Source organism: Tenebrio molitor, chromosome 3, assembly GCF_963966145.1.
Source record: "Tenebrio molitor chromosome 3, icTenMoli1.1, whole genome shotgun sequence".
In the NCBI taxonomy this organism is placed as follows: Eukaryota; Metazoa; Arthropoda; class Insecta; order Coleoptera; family Tenebrionidae; genus Tenebrio; species Tenebrio molitor.
Window position 1 is genome coordinate 21311234 of NC_091048.1, and position 21037 is coordinate 21332270.

The following is a 21037-nucleotide window of genomic DNA, read 5'->3' on the forward strand; positions in this document are numbered from 1 at the left end:
TTTTTTATTTAAAAATTATTTAATTTTCCTTTTCAAGGGAAAGTACACATACCTAATCTAGACAAAGATAGTACTCCCACATGACAAAATTTACAACGAATTTACTTATAATTTCGGTGATAACAAATCGAGAAAAATTAAAACAATTTAATTTATAAACTGCACTCTCTGTATTAAACAACAGTAAGAAATTTATTATTTGTATCACAAAATAAATCAGTATGGATTATGTATTGGGAAAAACGAGAAAACAAGACTTGGAATCGACAATCTCGAGAATACAATGGACTTTTTTTGTTCAGTAAAACATATTTTACAACTTGTTTAATTAAAGTCGTGGGAAACGCTTACCTATTACTCTATTCGTGGGTTTAATATTGGATAGTATCCCCTTTTTGGTGTTTTATTCGGCAATTTCGCACGCAGGCCGTAATAAACCGTGGATTTTACAACAACGTATGAAATTCAAGCTGGAAAGTTTAAATAATAAAACTTGTACGTCATCAAGATTTTTACGTTTTACAGATATAAAAATAATGACACATAATTCGGGCACGGGTGGAAAAATTAGCAAACTTCTTCTTTGGCTGAAAGGGCTTAAGGGCTCGTTAAATTTCAGCTCGCGCAAAAAATAAAGAAGCCAAACATTAAGAAAACAGAACGTCATAAAACAAAAACTTTTCAAGTAAAATAAACTATTTTGCAAAGAACGAAGTTTAAGAGAGGCGAAAAGCAAGAACCGAGAGCCTGAACAAACAAACAAATATGAGATGAAACTATTCTTCACGGAGTGGATTCCGTGTGACCCCATTAGAAGACGGGTGCTTACGGCCCTCTAAAAGCATAATTAAAACATGAAATGTGTGTTTAACTGCTGAAATAAAGCACTAGTTAGTGCGGAATGTTGCACGCCTGTTTCGCGCCGTCGAGGACAGTTATGTGTTACAAGGATGGCGAAAACGCGAACATGTGTATGTGCGGCCCTTCACGCCTAAATGGCCGCCCTTTGTTTCAGCGTCAAGGGCACTACTGCCGAGTGGAGACTCCGGCAGGAACGGGCGTCGATTCCGGGTCGGTCCTTTCATACGGCGCGCACCAACTGTTCTACCGAGAATGATAATACTTCCAACTTTCAGCATGAAAAAGTGTACTAAAAAAAAAGAAACAACCCCACACGCACGCACACCAACACGAAACGTGTTTCGCCACACAAAATCGACATGCCTCTGGAACTTTATCATCGCCCCCGAATTTGTTTGGTTAAACACGTTCGAATTCTTATTCTGAGGCGCGAATTGTCCTCCTAAGGATGCCGGAGACAAGATTAAATAAGTTTCACGGAAAAATTTACTGTTTGGCCACCGCACAAACTGAAATAAAAATTGGCTTTATGCAAAAAACAATAGAAGCGATAAATTTTATGCGCGGTGACAGCATAAAGTAAGGACTACAATAACACACGACCGCGTGAATCACAACAAATGTACCCAACAGCCATAATATATCCATTACACTAATAACATTTTTATAGAGGTGGATCGATGGCCTAGTTTCAGTCCATTGAGAATACGCTTTTGTAAAAAAAAAGACAACGGGAGGATGGCGGATACGCCACAGACGGCTGATCGACAAACAGGACGCGTTAAGGATCCGGATGGTGACCCTGCCTGTGTTTCCTTTTTCTTAAGTGACTCCGAAGACACGGCTGACACGCATCGATTTCACACAGACCCAAACCTAACAAAACCGACAACAATTTAGAAACATTTTGAAATTTACACTGTTTAATTATTCTACATATTTCTGCTAATGACGTCAGTTATTAATATCAAGGAATTGATCAAATATCTCAAAACTATGTAATCTACAGTGAGCGGCAAAAGTATGGAATAAATTCCTTAAAAATTAAACAAAATTTTTTTCAAAAAAATCTTTGGACAGGTCAATTTTAGTTTATAAAAATACATGTTTTAGTATTAAAGAAAATTCCAAGCAGTCATTTGTTTTCAAGTTATGACGTCATCGATAGTTTTTTTAAATGGAAACGCCCTATTTTTTTTCTTGATTCTGATAGCCCTTTTAATTGTCTAAATGACAGTGTAAAAATTTCGTTATCTTACATAAGAACATTTTTGAGAAAAAAATTAATAAAGTTGGAAAAAATAAATTTTATAACGAACAAAAACAAGTAAAAAGACCAAGTAGGTAAATCAAACAGTCAAATGTTACTGTCAATTTCATTCGAATGTGTTTTTTGTTTTACAAAACGTTTTCGAAAATGACTCATTTAACAGAAACACAACGTATTGAAATTTTAATTTTTTTTTTTTTGGTAAAATTAATTTAATTTTAATTTTGATTGGGTGCGGGGATAAAACTAGATAAAACTAAAACAGGGGGAATTTCTTCATAAACTTGCTTTTTGTCAATTTCTTCATAAACTTGCTTTTTGTCAACAAGCTGGGAGATGGCAATTCGAACATTTCATTCCATAATTTTAAGTACTTACTAACACAGTTTTTGACTTGTTTTTGTTCGTTATAAAATTTATTTTTTCCAAATTTTTTTTTTTCTCAAAAATTTCCTTATGTAAGGTAACAAAATTTTTATACCGGCGTTTAGACAATTAAAAGGGTTATCAAAATCAAGAAAAAAAATATGGGGTTTCCACTTTAAAAAAACTATCGATGACGTCATAACTCGAAAACGAATGACTGCTTGGAATTTTAATTTTGTATTAAAATATGTAATTTTATTAACTAAAATTGACCATTCCAAAGATTTTTTTGAAAAAAATTTGGTTTAATTTTTAATGAATTTATTCCATACTTTTGCCGCTCACTGTATAATCATTGCCTAATTTAATGTTTCTCTGACGTAAAAGAGAAAGCAAAAAACATTCGGTCAATACACTCATACATTTGTTTTTGTTTGTGCCTCGAACCATTCATTTAATTTTGAAGTTTGTTTAAATATTTTTTCTACTCCTATTGTACGGGGTGATCAATAAGGACTGTTTAAGTTGGTAACACTGAATCGTATTTTAAATCGTATAACAGGAGTAACTTCCGGTTGTTGGTGGCTTGTCGTTGTTAATGCTATACCTATATCAGATATTTGTCAAATAAACCAACAAAACATATCCAGTTACAGTGTTATAAATAAAAAATTTCTTAATTGTATTGCCAACTTAAACAGTCCTTCTTGATCACCCGGTATAATACTGTAATTATTAAAGTGTTTTTCTTGGATAACAGGGTTCATTACCCACAGCCCGTTGAATAATAATTTCAAAACTCACGATAAATATCATAGCAACTATAAATGTTGGATTTTCTCATGGGCTATGCGTCATATCTGCGCAAACGACGAATATCGGTCTCAAGTAGGCGCTACAAACCTACCTGAAAACATCGTCATTCGTTACGTTAGTGTCGTCTCTCTCTCTCTCTCTCTCTCTCGTCTATTTGCATTTACAGTGGTTTTCAGTTTTCATTTACAGATTTTTTACTGGTTTATCGCTCGGCCTTCGCGCAGATATTTCCAAGCTCAGGGCTCCATGAAAGAATCCAACACCTTTACTAGTTTATGTCGCAAATTTAATGCAATGATATCAAGTATGTACGGTAATAATCGTAAAACCACAGTTTTTATAATAAATGTCAAAATGACATCTGTACGGCATTATCTAGATTTAAACATCAGCTTTGCCAAAACAATAACCGAACTGTTAAAAGTAGTCACAATCTTTCAATGTCATCTGGCATAACATTCGATAAAAAAAGAGTCACAGTCGACTATCCACCAAAGTTTTCTTAAATTTAATTTTTGTACTCATAGCCTTGAAAGCAACGCTTCCAACATCCAACGCTTGCTCCGAAACGAGTGCTTCCCGGTCGACTCGAATGTAAAAATTGTAAAAAACACTGGCCCTTTGAGACATTCAAAAAAAAAATCTGTCTTGATAATAATAAAATTTAGTTCATAAAATACAACTTCCCTGGGTTTTCCTCCATTAAAAAATTACAGAAAGATTTATAATCGTTGAAAATTGTTCCTACAAAATTCACAAATTTTTGCAAAAATTGAAATATCAAGTGAAGCAATTGTTTCCAATAACCAAAAATCACTGCCTTCTTGGTTTCATGTTCGTTTATGTTTAATGTATTAAACAAAAAAATTTAATTTAATTTTCGTACAAAAAATATTGTACGAACCACTTGCGTGAAGACATCTTCCGTTCATTCGCGCATTAATTAAAGGCACTCGCTCCTTCGTCGCTCGTGCTTTAAAAAATGCACTCATGCGGGAACATCGTCTTCCCGCACTTGGTTCGTAAATAACTATTCGCTGTTTGTTATCAATGAATTTTAGGAACATTTTTTTACAGAAGCAGTTAACCATTCTTATAAGTAACGACATTTACTAAATTATGCGACTGTTATTTTTGTTCATACCCTCCTTTCACTGATTTTTTTTTATCGCACCATATTTACTCAACGACATAGCATTATAGCATTACTTTTTGAATGAGAAGATGAAATTTGAAAAGAAAACTGACGCTCTCATTGGACAATATCTGCTCCTGCCACCAGTTGATAGGAAAAGAAGTTTTTTCTTTTAAATAAGATCATTTGAAAACAAAACTGAATGTCATTATGCAATGAATTTGTATTATAAAGGAAATAAATCGCCAAGAGAGATCACTGCATGAAATATTTTCTTTAAAATGCCAATTATAAATATTTTCTCCACGTGCTTTCCAAACAACCTGCCATCCTTAATAATATAAACCGAGTACGAAGCGTCGGTGGTTAATTACTTAGTCACTTTTTGCACTCAAACGATCCTTCAACCGGAAGTGTTGTCCTTATGCCATTAGCGTCATGAAACCGGAAGATAAATAGGAATATTCGAACATGTGAAATTGGGGGACAGTTTCTCTAATAAATTTGGAAAAAATCCAGCAAATTCCTGGCCATAAGTCACTCGCGTGCACCCCTTTTTTCGGTGTGGTTTGTTTCGGCCGTGCAAAAAAAAAATTCCACGTGTGAAAACATAACAAAGGCACCACCGCAGGCTCGCTGTTTATGTTCTTCTGGTTGTGGCTGTTCCGAAGCCTCGTGCTCCGGAATTCATTAGTTAAACGTTTCGTTATACTAAATTCACCCCCGTGAATAGCCTGTATTCCTGAGGGTTCATAAAGTTAATAACTTTATATTCCAGTGAACCATGGTAATTTACGGGGCACGTATGTCGCTGCTATGACCGCAATTCCGGGGCCAGCCTAATTCATAATAATTACGTCGTCAAAACAACGCACGAATTATTAATAAAAATGGCATGTCGGACAGATTTCGTGGCCGCCAGTACCGGACCGTCGACATAAAAAAAAAATTACGACGAAAACAAGGGGGTAATTAAAACCGTCCTCAGCATTCCTATTCCATCCACTTTTACAATCTCGGTTATGTGAAGAATAAGCTGTAAAAAGCTCATTATTACGTCAAGCTTTCAAAGGACTTCCCCTATTTGTACTAGTTTTTTTTGGCTTTTGCGTTTTAAACCAATCACCCTGAAAAACAGTTAACAAAACAAACAGACAAACTAGGTCATCGGGGTTTTATGGTGCGAGCGGCCGTTAAAAGGTCGGAATTGAAAATTGAAATTCGTCGGCGGCGCTGGTCTGACGGCAAATTGAGAGGCGGCGGCGGCGGTGCTGGTGATATGCTAAGTTGAGTTGGCTGTGACAAATGGGCGAGTGAGCGCCGCCCTTAGCCGGTTACCGATCACGGAGAGGTGAATTGTCACCCCACGTTTAACCCGACGCCGGAAATATAGACGATTGGGTTCCTCTCGAAACGACACCGGCGGTATACTTAATCGATGCAAAAACCCCCGGAGCGGGCAAGAGACGGGGACCGAACGGCCTCCCCTGGGACGTCCCCAGATACGGAGGCCCCCCCAAGACGACGGCGGATTCTGCGTCTCCTTCGAATAAAATTGTTTCAGAAACATTCATCATCTCCGACAATCGTCGAACACACTTCTGACAGATGGCCGGCATTACGGCCCCCAAAGAGTGTTCGCAAACAGGGCAGACACAATGTGGAATCGAACCAACGAAAATGTCTATTCAGATAACCCAGATCCCGAAACCGAAGTGAATAAGGATCGTGCGCGGACAACTTCTTTGCTACAAATAAATCTGATAGTTCAAAACGTCTGTTCGAACTAAACATCAAGATTATATGACCCCTGACCCGACACTATTAAAACTTTGGCCTTGTGGGCGAGCGTGTTGTCATGCAAATTTTGCAAAAACTTTTTTACGATGGTGGAGATAGTGCGAATTAACTTTTGCATACCATAGAATATGTATGACCATGCGAAGGTTTGATTTTAGGGTCGTAATGTTCCTTTTCGCCTCTAGTTCTACTACACCTGATCTTTAACCGTGATAAAAATTTGATTATAAATACAACCAACCATTTTAATAAACAACGTTCCTTGTTTCCTTTTCCGCAGTTTGCAATGTATACGTTACACCAACTTATTCCATTTCTTTCTCAGTATATCATGTCTTCTGGATTTCTGTTTTATGATCAAATTCTAAAATTTTTTATTCTACATATTTATTTACTATTTCACATCGTATCATTTTATATATTTTTTCTTTTTTTTTTCTATTTTCTTCTCTTTATGAATTATGTATGTAATTTCAAAGTCCATTTTCTTTCATTAACTTATTGGGTAAACGTGATTTTCTTTACAAATTTAAACCAGGGCAAATCGTTACCGAAATACCGACAAAAGGTAACTTTGAGTTCAGGAAAGATCAAGCACCATTTAATGTTACTCTGAATCGTCTGAAAAATTTCAGAACGGAGATGAATACGTCAAACAACGAGAAGCTCCAGGTAGAAATGAACTTGACAATAACGTTTCGAAGATATAATACAGATCGATCCTTCTAATAGTAACGAGGTTATAGTAATATCAGGTGCAATTACTTACCTAAATATAATGAGAAAGAGCAAAAAGATGGAGCAATAGATCGTGCATGAAGTGCAAAGTCTACAAAATCTGCTCTGCACTGCATTTGCAAAACAGAAATGATCTTTTTCTGTAAAAACATCTGTTCTTCAAAGATAAAAGATCGGATGTGTAATTTTACATCTGAGGTACATAATCATTCTGTGCGATGAAAGATTAACTCTCTGTGATAGCAATAAACAATTGGTGCAATCGCTTAATAGAAATGAATCTGCTAAAACTAAAAAATGCCAGAATAAGATAATGGAGACAGTATGGTGAGTACTAAATTAATGTAAATATGTATATAAATTGAGGAAACGTATCAAAAGCTAAACAAGCTGGAGCCTGGATTAATCAGTAAAAAAGAACCCACGTGGTTCCATAACACCCGATCTCATGATCCATTAATAACCATCCGAAAATTGAACCTGTTAGGATATGAAATTCTACATCTTATCATCTTAACTTGTTATCCCTTGGTTACCCCTTTTTTCACCCGATTTCTAAAAAAAAAAAAACTTCAGACTGTCGACGACGCATTTAAAGAATTATTTTTTTCTGAAACGCTAGATTTTTACCAAAAAAAGTTAACGTATTTTGTATGTCGTTGGTAGAAATATACAGGGTTGTTCACATAAGATAACGAGCCTGACCAGGTAAAAATGCAACCCAAAAGACATTTTACAAAGCATTGCTTGTGTTTTGGTATTTAAAAATTAAATCAGGAATCCAAGTAGGTATTATATCAGTTTGAAAAGTATGTATTTATATCGAGCAATCAAATTATGTAATTTGTAATCGAGTCATCCATGGATTTGAATCCGTATGTCTTTTGCAATTGATATGTTCAACATCTAACCTGTGTTTATTGGAGCGTGGAGTTCAAGTAACGACATACGATTTCGGATTCATGGATAACTCGATTACAAATTAATTTGACCGCTCTTTATCTGCCATTGCATTTTTCGTTCAAATTTAGTATTTGAAAATGTTTTCGAACGATGACATGATCCTGCTTACCCATTGCTTTCGTGATTTTAATTGCTTATTATTGTTATTAAATCATATTTTGTTGAGAGAGGTATTTTTCTGTCAGAACTTGATATTCATTAGGCTGACGTTAAAAGCTATCTATAATCTATTCATTTTGATTGTGACCACTCCCTAGTAACTTTTCAGTTGCTAGGTTATTGATAGGGAATTTTAGATAACACTAAATCCAGTCGCAGTTGGCAACTCTCGGAGGCGCCATTTTGACAGAAACGTCACGCTCACAGAAGACAGAACGGAGAACGACTTGCGCAAACGTTTTTCGACGTACACTGTGCGCATATCTATAAAATTGAGTTTTGGTAAGTACAAAATTTTAGAATTCAAAAAGAAAATGCCACGTCGTCTTCTCAAAGTTGGGACCAAACGGGTAATATTGACTTGTTTCGAGACGTTTATTGAAGCCAACGGGAAAACAACTCACAAAGACGAACATCACCAATAAAGTTAACTCTATTTGTGCTTTTTTGTTGTACATTTTGGCTAGTAAGTGTTGTAGTTTGATATCTTCTGCCTTTTCATCCCCTGTAAATCATTTTTTTGAACTTTCTGTCTGATTAGTTTTTATCTGAAAATATTTGTATTAATCAATGCTAATTGAAAGTTCTGATTATCTTTAGTAGGTAATCCCCAGGCATTTTTCGCATTTGTCTTACTGCCAAATGACCATTTCCTTCGTTCTTCATTAATATCGAGAATTGCATGAGGTGATTTCGAAGTTTTTACGTTAAATAATCTGTACCTGGATATAACCCCACTTTTCAACAGACGTGATCACAGAATCATAGAGACGTTTTTAGTTTCTCCTACTTCAAATATTGATTTCCGTTATTAATATTGATAAATACATTAAAATCATTGCTTTACTACCATGGTCAAGTTTTGATAATTCTGACATTTTCACATCATGTTCACACCACACAAATATTTAGTGTAAAACGTATGCAGCACACAGCTAAACAGCGCCTACTATGTTTTTCGTTGTGGTCACAATCAAAGTGAATAGATATTATACAGGGTTATTCACGAGAGGGGTATTTCTGAATTTCTTTTTACAGCCACCCATTATACACATTGCAACAATATCTTGATTTAAAATTTTCAAAAAAAATTATAACTGAATCCACGATGGCTCTTAGTTCTGTCTCTTTGACGTTAAAGCAAAAAATCTTTGCCAATTTGAAAAATGTGTTTTTACAATAACGACGAAAAGACTGACATCCTCATTTATGGAGAGTGTGGAAAGAATTCTGCCGCCGCTGCGGATGTTTAGAAGCCGATGGTAGACACTTCGAACACCTTTTACACTAAATTAATTTGTTAATTTATTTGTTGAATTTTGATTAAATAGAGGTTATCTGTCAATCTGACATTTCTCACAAATCTATCCAACTTACATTGATTTCTAATTTAAAAGAAATAACACATTTGATTTAGTAGTTACTGCCATTGGTATTGTTGGTTGCGGCAAAATAAAAATTCAGAAGTACCCCTTTCGTGAATAACCCTGTATTTTATGCGCATTATTATAATGTAATAGGGATCGAGATAGCTTTATAAATCGTATTTTGGGTTGCATTTTTACCTGGTCAGGCTCGTCACCTTACGTGAATAACCGTGTATTGTTTATTTGAATTATCAAACTTTTTGAGTAATTTTAAGAATGTATTTGTCTTTTGGAAAATTGCGACAAAAGCGATGTACTTTTTAGTAGGTATTCAATACGTATTAGTATTTTTAAAACAACCTAACGCTGAAGGAATTTGAACTTACCTGTCTCAACATGCATTACACGTAGCTGAAGCTTTTGTTTTATTACCTCCACATAGTTTATATTTGCGTACACGACTGCTTCTAAGATGGTTTAAATTAAACTTAAAACGAAAATCTAAATTTGATGCTTCTCATTAAGAAATTCTGAAATCTCTGTTTGAACCACAAAATTATCGATAGAGATAGATACATACTTTAATATTAATTGTTTACAAATTGCAAACAAATCAACTATTTGGAACAAATGACAATCCACCACTGATTAAATGTTGTCAGTTTAAATCAGACACACCAAACGTGACTCTTTGCAAACTGACGCAACATTTCACTGACCAAGTTGACATGATTAAAGTCATGACTGAATGAAAGAATGATTTGTAATCAGTAATCACCCTAATCAACTTGGCTGACGCACGCTCTGTCAATATGTACATTGAAAAAAAAATTTGGCGTAAAGAAGTTGCAGTAATTTTATGTTTTATACTTTAGGTACACAACGATATCCAGTTATTCATTCGTAAATATGCACACATCAAAGGAGTTTGCTTGGAGGAGTTTCACGTAATTAAAAAACTTCTGCTAATCAAATCTGTATCAAATTGCTGTTTCAATCAAAATTTGCGAATAACGTAAACATAGTCAATAAAAGAAATTATTTAGCAGCGAGTGTATGAGATGAGGAAAAATGACATATTTTCTTGGTCAATCTAATTTGTGTGTGTGTGTGTGACATGACGTGACCAAATATTTTGTTGACAACAGACCACCGCACACGTGAGCAACTATTTCAAACATCAAACACTTGAAGCTACCCGGAATGAAATTCCTCACGATGCCATTGACAATTTAATCCACAGCATGCCAAACAAATGTGGGACAGTTATAAATAATGCACAACGGCCCACAGCATGCTGAAGAAAACTTGTTTACCAAAATATACAGGTGCGCGAAGCACGCGAGGAATTAAAACGACAAGTATATCGAAAACCACTTTTCATAGTAACAAACACATACACCGTTATTAACCCATGTAAACAACTTCCCTCCGGTTCACGAAAAACAAATTAGAACAAGCTGTTGGAGAAAAGGAAAGCAAGAAAATAATTATATGTATTAGAAATAATGTGGACGACGAAGCTAGAGGCAACCAAAAGATCACTGATTCCCGAGTTGTTTTAAATCTTTAATCGTCTAAAAATAAAGTGATAAATGTCGAAGCTTTTCAGAGTCAAGATCATCTCGGAAAAGCTCTCGGGTAGACACCTTCGTATTCCATTCCGTGTCTCCTGCGGCTTAAAGCTGCCCCATTTCTAAAGCTATGGTAACAAGTTCCCTTTTCCGATGCAGACGTAAAACGAAACAGCGACACGAACCAAAATAAAAGTGAAAACACGAATCACCCCTTTTAATTCGTTCGACGCCTGAGACGTTCAAAGGATAATAACATAACAAAACACTCGACGCTGAGGTGTCTTATTTATAATACACAAACAAGAGGCTCTAAATAAAGTAAGATTGCACGAATTCCATTGTTTACCAAACACGCCGACACCGAGGAGCGCACGCCTCCATCCATAAAATTTTCTATTTTCAGTGGGTTACGATGGTCCAATAAAATTACAAAATAACATTTTTAATATTCAGACATTATCATAAAAAAGTTTTGTGGCGAGAATAAAAGAAACGGGGGTCTCTCGCGCCATTTCGTCAACCTCTTCGTCTTGACGGCGTTCACTCAAAAAGATTTGGGGCAGCAAATATTCGGTGTGGTGTTTTTCTATTTCCGACGCGAGAGCGCAACTTTGTTTCATCCAATTGGTAAACAAGAGACATTTTAGTTGGTTGAGAATCAATAGAGTAGTGTCCCTTGGTATTCCGACAACTGCTACGTTGTGTAGTCGTGGCCGTAGCCGAACTTTCCAACTCGGAAAATACATTTCCTCCGCTGCACACACACACACACACAGTCTTTTATTGTTTCAATATCAGCTTCCACATTATTTCCTTCGAAAACACAGCACGTACACACTTTTGTTCGGAATTATTTTGGCGCAACGCTCCGACCAATAATTTCCTTAAAACTTAATAACGATAAATCGAAACTCGCCCATGCAATTTCCCCCCGACAGTTAACCAACTTGCGATCGTTCACTAAATAATCCCGCAAATCATTTCGACTGCACGCAAATCTTCTTAACCGGACTAATAGAGCAACTTCCCTGTTTACGTTGACAAGAGGAATGAGTTAATTCCGTGGGTTGCCGCGAGGCCTTTTTCTTGTCGGAACGTGGAGTTTTATAGTTTCCCTTATATCGGTAAACAGATTTTGGTGAATTACTGGCAGCACCCGGACATAAACCGGAATTCGTTGCCCGAACGGCTTTTCCTTCATCGATTGAAATTTGCTCCGCACTTATACACATTCGCCCCGAAAGCGACCGAGCAAATCGGAGCTTTTTCCTTCCAAATTATCGCTCGAAACGAAAATCAATCGCCGGCAGGAGTCAACTTCTTCATTAATGTTATGGATTCGTCTGGCGAGAAGTTCAAAAGAAAACATCCCACTTCTGAATCGTTCGCCGAAACTCCTGATATCTGCTTAAGAACCCCAAGAGGAGACTGCCGATTCCTAACGCTGAAGACAAAAAGCTGTTGTATTTATGCATCGGAAAGTTTGCGCGGAATTACAGCAATGAATCAGGATTAAAATTTCAGAGAGACTCTGTCGCTGTTTACCTCGTCGTTCCCAACAATATGCGTTTTGCATATTATAAATTATGAACCGGTATATATAACTGGGCAAATAATGGCGCCTGTCAATGCCTATTGTTACACACATAGATCGTTATAGGTATGTGCGACATCAAATATTTCAGTTGGTTTTACACGCAAACATATTGATATACATAATGCACATCGTGATGTTTGCCCTCTATAAACCAGGCATGATTTAAACCCAATTGTGACGTGGAGATAGCGAGGCTCGGCTGCATCAACCCCCGATAAAAAATATCAGTAATTAAGACTCCCGTTCGAGGGATGACAACAGTTTCTTGTTCACACAATGTCTGACAGACAGGAAGTCTACGGGGACGGTTTAAGGCAGAGTGTAATACATTAATTAATCATTTAGCAAGGAGATGTATTTCGTACCCCGCAGAGGTCGCATAATGCAACACTATTAATCAGGCCCGATGATTATGTCTTGTTATCGTGACATCCACAGTATTGCGTTGGGTTCACTCAATAAACACCGACGTGGGTAACTGGCTAAGCGAGCGTAATAAGGCCCTATTAAAACGGATGCCAATAAGAAGAATAAAAATAAAGAGCGCAAGTTGTTTACGACGCCGCTCCGGGAATTTGTTCTTATTCCGACGCCATCTCCAAAGGACGGGGGCAAATTGAAATGAATCTGCTTATTCAATCTTGCGATGGGATTATTTCCAACTTCAAAGTTGCAGCGCAAATCGCAATCAACTCCCGCCACCGAACCGACCCAAAACGGTGTTCCCGCCTCCATCAGATCCAGTTAAGGACGACCAATTCAAGACGGGAAATCTAAACGATTTTCACACCGATACCTGACTCGCACAGTCCCACGTGGAAAATCTAACGACATTACTTAAAAAATCTACATCAATAAATGTGTCTGCAGTTTTGACCTAATAAAGTCTGGACAGAGATAATATTATGATAATTGATAACTGTAAGAATAGTTACATACATCAAAGTAATATACTAAACTTATCCTGTTTATATACTCGTACATACATATTTACAAAGGTTTGGAGTACATAGTTAAAAATTCAGAAAATTATTCCACGCCAACTTTATGTCAGGATTATAATACTAGAAGCGCACAGCTTTCATATAAATATTTGAGATTGTCAAAAAGCCAAGATTTCGGCGATCATTATCGTCAGGTGGCCTGTTTTCCTTTTTTAGTACTGACAAAAGCAATAGCAAAACTTGACTTGATGTGTTTAATTACATTGCATGGTGCGTTCATTTAAATTTATCCTCAAAGTTGGCGTTGAAGAGTCAATTGTGAACGCACTATACGGATTACGGATCAGCTGTTTAAATCTTATGTTTTTACACGAGTGGTGCGTTCACAATCGACTCTTCAACGCCAACTTTGAGGATCAATTTAAATGAACGCACGATATCCATACAGGGTGATTTATAATAGGTGTAAAAAACTTTAACATCGTGTTCGGGAAGTCATTTGAAAAAAATGTTATATCAATGTAAGTCATATTTTGTTTATTTACAGAACTACATTTACATTATGTAATTATGTTATTAATATAAAATTTTAATAACCTTTTTGTTTTACAATACAAAAATTTCCGATAATAATGCGGAATCTGGAAAAGTGCCCTGAATGCTTGCAGCGTTTCCACGTTGAATGGCAAGGGAAATCCTCTCGAAAAGGAATTTCTTTGATTTTGAATCGCCTGATTCCGCAATAAGTCGGTTTCCGATGACATTAATGAAATCGACGGCTTCTTTGCACCAAGGGCCTAAGGTTTCAAAGGGTAAACCTTTAAATATGTAATTTGACGAAATAAGTGAACTATATTTGCTATGTTTACGTTTGCAAGCCATTTCAGCGGCAAAACCTGAAACTTCAGAAATTTTCAAAACGTAACTGTCTGCAAGTGTATCCACAATAGTAACGTACCAAACTAAAGGTTGACCTTTAATCCATGGTAATAAAGTCATCCCATCTGGGCGTTTTCCATCATTCCGAGACAGTCCGTTTGGTTCTAAAGTTGAATTAACATGAATAGAAGTCAAAAACCGGTTGATAATAGAATTAATTTTAGTGTCTGGAAAATCTACCACTGCTTTTTGAACAACTTAGACCGTGGATGCCAATTTCGTCAACTTTCGCATTGGATTTGCAAATATGAGTTGTACAAAGATTACAACCCAATCTTAAACCAATACAAACTTGGAAGGAAGTGTTATCTAAAAGAGTACCAATATTAGGAGAAGGTATTGCATGTGACCAAGATCCTCTACATTGCAAAGCCTTAAAACGAGCCAAGTCCCTAAGATGAATTAAAGATTAAGTCATTGGCAATTATTCGTTTGATATTGATATTATCCCAATTCTTCTAAAATTGTGGAATTGTTGGTCTTTGGTTCTCATTTTTTACATCCCAGACTGCTCAAGCTTCATCATAATGGTGAATAATAATAAGCTCATTATCCTTATATGTATATATAACATTTTTTTCTTAAAATGACTTCCCGAACACGATGTCAAAGTTTTTTACACCTATTATAAATCACCCTGTATAAGCATGAATAAATATATTATGTATTACATATTATTAAAAATATGTATCTATACAAAATCAAGATATTATACTGTACTACTTGATGCATCTATGTAGAAAACCTGATGTACACAAAAATACAATAATTAAAAACGGGTGATTAATAAAAACTTAAAAACCTGAGAATGAAAAACATTAATAACACATTTGCGTCAGCTAGTTATTATACAAATAAATTATTGACGTCAGTTTTCATGGATTATTTTAACGACAAAGGGTCAGCTATACATATAGTTAGTTCTCCATAGAACAAATACAAAAATATATTGCATCTGTTAGATATACATAGAACACTGATTAACAGCCAAAGTGTTTCCTCGATGCGATAAACTAATTTAAATTAATACTTACGAATTCATAGTAAAAAATTATTACCTCTAGTTTCATTAAAGATTCAACATGTGCAACGTTCACAATGAAAACCATTTTCTCTTTCTGTAAAGTATAGGTAAGATTTAAATTACGACTCGTTTATTTATACATTAGAAAAACTGAATCTTCCTGGAGTAAAAAACATCCAAAAAAAATCGTTTAGTTGAGATTTAAGAAAATCTGTTACCTCCTCTGCATATAATACAAAATTTGGATTTTTAAATATTTTATTTAATTTTGTCAAGGCCGTGAGTCGAGAAACCCAGTTTTCGACTAGGTACCTCAAGATCAAATTCCAGAACCCAAAGGTGAACAAGTCGGCTCCCGGAAAAAATCACTTTGTTTTTGTGACTTCTCTTCGTCATTTTTGAGTATGAAAAGATGACTAGTCCATTAACATCAGCCTCGGTAAAAAACCAATGTAATAAAACTTTAATTACAAAATTTGTTTATCCGTTCATCTCAAAACATGGAGTGCTGTGCTAAACGTAATTGTATTGTAGTTTCTCTTCCATTGTTTCCCTCAGTACAGAAATATAGAATTTTTACTAATGTTGTCTTATTTTTCTCCATTACATACTGTGTCAGCAGAATTTTTTAAGATCGTTTTGATAGTCTTCTTTCAATATTTCTCCGATTTTCTGAAGTGTTCGTATCATAGCAATTACTTGACTTCTATTTTATCCACTGCAGTATCACATGCCTAGTGTCTAACACCATCGTTTCTTATGCCTGTATCTCCTTTTATCTTTGCATGAGAATTACATACCAACATTCTTATTATTCGCACGTCATGATAAATTACGAGTTAAAATTTCATTCTTATCTCACTAGACCACAATAGCGAGTTGAGTGTTTAGACAGCTTTTTTCTTCTGTGTAATCTGCTCTTGACACCCTTTTACTTGACCCATCATCTCAACTTACACTTCCTAGATATTTCTTATACAGCTTTATCCTTCATATTTCCACCGTCTAACTGGATATCATAAGGTCTTTTCCCTTTGTCAGATATTGCATTTTATTACAGTTATTATTTTCTCCCCTGTTATCGAACTCTTCATTCAACTTTTTAGGCATGCATATATCTAGTATATTTTCTGCTTCAGTGCTAAATAGTGTTCCAGATAATCGTATTTGAAATGAGTATAATGTGAAGTTTCCCATTTCGAATCCTGAAGATGTTAAATCTACATTAAAAATTTGCAATAATTCCTAAGCAGGCCTTTTGTCGTAGATCTTCAATTCGACAAATATAAGATGAATGCTCAAATTTCTACTTGTTTTTCCACTACCTCGTAGTGAATACATTACATTATTTGATGCTAATCTTTCTGCGAGTATTTGTCTTCGATATTCTATTCAATCAACTAAGACTGATTCCTCGGTCCTTTCCGCGTACTTTTTCGACTATAACAAGAATATATATAAGATAAAAATAAAATACTCTACTCACGATACTAATTCCCAAGAGAGGTTCAAATCAAATTTTCCTTTCTTAACATTTATCTACTGCCAAAAAAAATCTTTGTTTCTTATTAGGAACCAATTTATTTACACCTGGCTGTAGCAAACAATTTAACAACCAAAATTTATGTGAGCAAGGAAAAATAATAATCGACCTGTTTCGGAATTTTTTACAAAAATCGCCTATGTTTAAGTTAGGAATTTTATTTCAGTTAAAGTTTCCACACTGTATACTCTTTGATGAGTTTATAATTTTACTTCCGTAAATATTGCAGATATTCCGTTTTTTACATAATTGTAATTAACTGTAAAACTGAATAATTTCAAGCTTCATATTTACTATAAAAAACGTGAAATATTAATTTTAATACAGTGACTCCTGCAAAGCCTTTGTTCCTAATCAGAGCCTTTACATATATTAAAACTGTTTCAGGAGCACGAGAAGAAAAAGATGTGCATTCGCAAGAGCTGTTCTCGGACAAATGAGATTCAACTTCCAACATTTGAGACAAATTGGGCAATTAAGGTTGGTAGTAATTTAAATTTTCTTTCAGGACAGTAGCTCTGAAATAATTAAGGCTCGTATTATCCAACAAACTGAGATGAATTACGTTAAAATATTTAAATGAAGCAGCGCAGAAGATCATAACACCGCGCTCCTCATCTGATACGCTCTGGGTCGAGCAGAAATCCAGAAACAAACCGTACACTAATCGACACTTCGGCGGCACCCTTCTCGTTATCGTCGATCGAAACACGGACGGGGTACCATGGTGGATTCCCGGGCAAATTTCGGTGGTTCCGAGGGCATCCTTAAACGATAATCGCGATGGCCGGCCGTCGTTCGGCGGCCTAAACCGTGATTAAGTCTAAATGATTTACCGCGGTCATTACATATGAATTGATGATCAGAAAGCGAGGATAATCAGTATACATGGACGTGGGTTTAGCAAGTCAGTCGGTTGATCCGTCATTGTGTATGGTTATGTAGAGATAATCTCGACGGGCTTACTTCCATCAATCCCCTCATTATCGGCGTTGGTCGGCTGCTGCGGCGTCTCGACGTCATCTGCTCGGGATGGTAATCCGGTTCGTTCCCCAACGCACAAGAATTACTCACGCGCTAGCCCCGCCGTCACGAGTTTTATAAGAAAACTTCTCTCGGTAACTGCGGTCTGAGGTCTCGGAAATTTCGGGAGCCCGACCCGAGACAAAGACAAAGGAGAAATGACGATAACGTTGCCGGAATTTGTATAATGAAGATTGAATAACTAATCTTGGCAGAAGCGATTTTTCCCGTCTCTAGGCCGCGGTTAATAAGGAAAAAACCGAAGCGAACAACATCGGAGGGTGGATGTTCGCTCGCTCCACCTAAACGATAAATCCTAAACGGGGATCCGTTTTATACACATTTATGATACTAATACTTTTAATCCTGCAAAACTTTGGCCAAGGGCCACGTCATGATAAAATATGTTTCGGAAGACATTACAATATTTATGGCAATTAAACAATTATCAAATCAAATTAACAAATTGATTATGTACATATATCACACTGTATTCGTCTTATTCTTTTTATTCTCTTCCAAAGCATCTGAATCAATATTGGACATATTGAACCTTTCGACGACTTTAGCTGTTGTTTGATTTCTTTGCGAGTACATATTTTGTAAGGGACACCAAAAAAGACCAGCTGAAAAATTAAAAAAAGATTTCCTTTTTGCCATTTGACCATTTCCTAATTATTGATTTAAATTTAACATCGCATTGTCACAGTTTTAGAACTACTGCTTTAGAACATACAGGCTCAAATTAAAACAAGTGGAGCAAACGAGTGCGGCAATTCCATGAGTGAAAAAGGCACTTTATGCATGTGTTCCTTGCAATATTTTTTTCTGCAACTACAATGTAAACATTTCTATAATAAATAATATAGTCTATTAAAACTAAAAAAAGAGAGCTCACACTGCTGGAATACGGAACTAGGTACAAATGACAAATCTGCTTTAATCTCTACAAAACAAAATAAACTGAAATTTCAACAAGGTTTTCCTATTCCAGATTATTTCTAATATGCAATAATAGGTACAGAAATTGTTATTGCTGCAAACTTGTTTTATAGTTTTACTGCGTGTGCACATTAGAAATAATTCATTTGTGGTAATTCAGGTCCCAGATGTAAATTTTACATAGTTTGTTTTAACATTATTTAAAGCTAATTTATTATCACAAAAACCATTTAATAAATAAATTATAAATGGAGTTTTATTTAGTGCTGTGGCGAACTGTACTGTTATTGTCATTTTTAATTAACGAGCAAGTCATCAACCCAAAATACTTGTTTGTGGGCAAAAACTCATTACTGTAATAGAAATACAAATCTCTCCTGCAGGCTGTCTGTTAGTAACATGATTCGTTAGTTTTTTAGTAAGACCCGAAGTCCATAAATTGCCATACATATTTATATTGTCCTTAAAGAATTACTCTATAAATTTACTGTATTCTAATGAGCATCTGAAAAGTTAAAGATACTAAGATCTCTGGTCGCTAACGTTAAGTCGGTTTCAGTTATGGTTTTAATATAAATGTTTAAATTGGAGATACACGTCGATACCAGCAGAATACAATTTTTAAAATAGCTTATACGAAAATAAATTACAAGTTGCAAGATTTCTTTGAAGTACATTGTTGGAAAACCGATTACAAAAGCGATTTATTCTCGAGTTGTCGCCAATCGATAAAAGTAGAATAACAGGTGCAAAGTTTAACAAGTCGTTTGCGAATTGGTGGACGAGGACAAAAAATGTTGCGTCCTCGAACCCGTTCACCCTTTGACAAATAGTCATCTCGAGGCGAATGGAAGGAAGATGTATGGATTGGAAGCAAACACTTACAAGTTCACAAAGCCAGATCTTGATGCACCTCGAGCTGTTCTAATCCGTTTATGTGTTGCATGTCGCTCGAGTCGGCGATTGATGAATTTTCCGATACTGAAGAGCTTCTGTCACGACAAATGCAACTTCACATGTACATACACGTTCTCCTATAATTAACGAACGTTTTTAACGGTCCGCCCTAATCGGGAAAAATATCGCTCCCTAATGGAAGACAAAAAGCGCTCGTTTGTTCGCAATCACATGCATTAACCGTTGATAAAACACACATATTGACGTTCACCGAGCGTTGTTTACCTTCGTCTAATCCTCATTTACAAATTAAAAAGTCCTTCTACACACGAAACACATTAGTACCTATTTACTTGTATCTAGCCAATTCTCACAGAGGTGCTAGCCAAATTATTTTCATTCGTCATTTCCAATTTCGAAAAAGTTGTGACTTACGTTTTACGATCTTCATCAAAACAGAGAAAGCGCTTATTGTGTCCAATACACACATCAAATGCACACCGTTCCTTTAAACATAAAACCGGATGCATTTTCTTCCTAAATAAAAAAAATAATAATAATGAAACACGGAATTTGTTGTTTATTGCTTGACAAAATGTTTAACAATTTTGTTTAGTAAATTTCTGCATTGTAAAAAAAAGAGCTGTAAATGTCGGTTCTTATCTCTACGTGAAATACTATTTACATATATGTTTGCTGTCAAACAATTCTGTCAATAACAACTGTTTTACAATTTAGATACAGGTGTCCCAAAAATGGAGTACTAACGGTGCACTACGATGTAGAAGAGATTACCGTAAACGTCAGAAAAATGTTAAAAAAATTCTATTGAACTTATTTGCTGATTTGGCGGTCTTTGAAAGTGGCACTTAACACGTCAATTATTTTGAAATATATGTATGAAATTGTCATGACAGCTACCTCTTATCGTACATATTATCACAAAGTACAAGATCACTCACTACCAATATTTAATCATGCATAATAGAGAATTTAGAAGCTTTGGAAATCGAAAAAATTATTTTAAATCCTCAACGATAACATTGCAAGGTAATGATGTATGAATATATCTTTGT

At 35.6% G+C, this 21037-nt stretch overlaps 1 protein-coding gene across 9 annotated transcripts in view; it reads right to left on the reverse strand.

Annotated features, from left to right (window-relative positions):
- Positions 1-21037, reverse strand: part of Camta (Calmodulin-binding transcription activator) — a 249043-nt gene that overhangs the window by 217326 nt on the left and 10680 nt on the right. The window contains exon 1 of one of the 9 annotated variants that reach the window (XM_069043120.1): positions 19950-20080. The exons of the other annotated variants lie outside the window; for them this stretch is intronic. The gene's annotated coding sequence lies outside the window, so the exon portion shown is untranslated. Of the gene's footprint in view, positions 1-19949; positions 20081-21037 lie in introns of those variants that run through there. 9 annotated transcript variants of the gene reach the window in all.